The sequence below is a fragment of the Ixodes scapularis genome, unplaced genomic scaffold (assembly GCF_016920785.2).
Source record: "Ixodes scapularis isolate PalLabHiFi unplaced genomic scaffold, ASM1692078v2 PGA_scaffold1__304_contigs__length_218370807, whole genome shotgun sequence".
NCBI classification, from domain to species: Eukaryota; Metazoa; Arthropoda; class Arachnida; order Ixodida; family Ixodidae; genus Ixodes; species Ixodes scapularis.
In genome coordinates, this window is record NW_024609846.1 from 1514012 (window position 1) to 1516783 (window position 2772).

A 2772-nucleotide genomic window follows, 5' to 3' on the forward strand; every position below is an offset into this window, starting at 1 on the left:
CGCGCGATCGTGCAGTGCAAGCATTGTTCAGGGCCACATGCTCGTGCTTGAATCATCGGCTGCGTCTGGAGTTAACCCGAAACGAAGTATATACACAAGCCTTGTAGAATGCTGAAGCGCCTACGCACACGTTCCGTTTGAGTGCAATGGACGTTTGTTTAGTAACGAGCGGCATCCGGGGAAGTTCTCTTTGAACTACAAATGAAGGGCAGCCCAACTTGCCTTCGCCTGTCAGAACACATTGGCCTCGTGCCATTGTAGCAGTCTGCAGAGCTGGTTATATGCCATACTACAAATACTGGACATACAAAGCACCGAAATCGACGAAATGCGCGCGAATATAAATGCCGACAATGTTGGTCGTGCGGTTTGGTGCCCTGCGATAATGGCAGCAGCGGGGGCGTAGGCCTAGGGAGAAAGTGTACGCATTCGCCTAAGCTTAATGTTATAAAACTACAAACAACCGTCTCAAGTATGTTTTTCTGACGTTCATTCTTTCCGGTATGTTGTATATATATATATATATATATATATATATATATATATATAGAGAGAGAGAGAGAGAGAGAGAGAGAGAGAGGGAGAGATAGACAGATAGAAGAAAAAAAGACCCCTGAGTGAAAACAGCAACAACGGACGATTTAGCCTTCGACGTTTCGGCCGGAGTCCGGCCGAAACGTCGAAAATTAAATCGTCCGTTGTTGCTGTTTTCACTAAAGCGCGGTTCAAACAGACCCGGAATACGGAACCCGGGAGCCGGATCCCGTACTGACGCAATCACTTCCGGCTCCCGTATACGAGAGCTGACGTCTCGGTTTGATTTGAACGGCGCGCCCGGAGCGCGGCACGGGCCCTCGTATACGGGAGCTGACGTCACGGCGGCTCCCCAGGCAGCCAATCAACGCCTGTCGTCAAGCCGGGTCGTCGCCCGAGGGCCCGGGCAGCCCGGGCGCGCGGCGAGCTCCGTCTAGAGCGGCACCGCGGCACTCGCTTTGTTTCGTGATGGCGTCGTCTCGGCAGGATCCCGGCTACGAAGCTCGAATTGCCTCACTTATGAACCTTTGTGTAGTGAGGTGCGTCACAAATGCAACAACTATCACCTGGCGTCGGCTGACTACTTTGGCGGCTGCGTGTGAGCAGTACCTACGGAGCGTGAAGAAAAAGAAGAAGCGAAAGGCCGTCCGCGAGCTCCTGAAGCCTCGAAAAACGCTCGTATGCCACCATCGTGACACAGATGTTCGAAGACCCCGACGGCCGGGAATTCTTCGAGTGCTTCCGAATGTCACGAGCCAGGTAGGGTGTGCTGCTTGTAATTTTGGATTATTTTCATGTTGTATAAACAATTGCAAGCATGGCGCCACAAGTGGTGCCCCATGCGTGCAAGCGCGTGCAACGCGCGGGTGAACGTAGCTTTCGCAAGCTCGTAATCGCACGGGCGTGCCTGCTCGAGCAGAGACATGGCGGCGGCCAGTCGCCCAGCTTGCAATCGTCTATACCAAGTGGCGTTCCACGTCGGCTCGCGCGTCGCTCGCAGGAATACTCGCGTAGAGCGTGCGCTTCCGGAGTGAAACCATGTTCATATAATTTTTAACACGGCAGGATCGCGAGAGCAGCTTTCGTAACAGTCACACGCTTGTCAGATTTTACTGCGTCTGTGCTATTAAAAAATAGCAATGGCATGCACATGTGCAGCTCATACGACACACTCTTTCCGTTCACTAAATCTGGTCACGGTGTTGTGCTCCTTTGAGTGTATGAATGACGGAAGCTCGTTGTGCTTCCTTGTCCTTTGTGCTAGCTAGGATGTGTGCTACAGGCTGCTTGTGAGTGAATTCTGCACGAAAGCTCGCGCTGCAGAACCCAGGGATCTTGGGTTCCATCCCCACCCCTGCCCGTTTCGATCTGGATGAGCATCGTACCAGCAGACGTTCGTGTTTCACTAGTGCGTGACGGCTGTTAAAGACCCTAGGCTAGCGGTGGAACAGTACTGCCTAAAAACTGGTCTAAAGCGCGTACTGTGGGATAGTGCTGCCATCTGTGAACACATAGGTTAACTAGCAAGTTTGCCCAAGACGCTGGCAACACGGGTATGAATAAACGTTCTTCAAACATGGCTGCCTAAGCGTCGCAGGTGTGTCTGATTGCTCCCGTAAGTCGCCCCTCGCTACACAACACGACATGGTGACAGAAGTGCGATCGTGCTGAATCGCTTCTAGAATCTACCGGAAACGAAGTCACGCCTGACTCCTTACCATGGCCGACGGGACAGCCGCCAACGGTACACCCGGGACGGGCCCCCAGTCGGGTTCCTTTGTTCTCCAACCACCGGAGCCATTGGTGTTCAGGAACCCCACGAATGGCCCAAGTGGAAACGGCGCTTTCTACGGTTCCACAATGCGTCCGGACTAAGCAACAAACCCGGAGAGCACCAGGTAGACACTCTACTATACATAATGGGCGACCAATCCGAAGACGTGTTCGCTTCGTTCCAACTCTCGGAAGAGGAGGCAGGCCGTTTTGAGACCGTCATCGCCAGCTTCGACAGATACTTCATACCCCGGCGAAACGTGATATTCGAGCGAGCTCGATTTAACACGCGCGTCCAACAGGAAGGGGAGTCTGTGGAAGAATTCGCGACGGCGCTTCACGGCCTGTCAAAACACTGCGAATACGGCGAGATGCAAGAACAGTTCGTCCGAGACCGCCTTGTGGTAGGAATTCGTGACAAGAAGTTATCCGCCAAGCTCCAACTGGACTCGGATCTAACGCTAC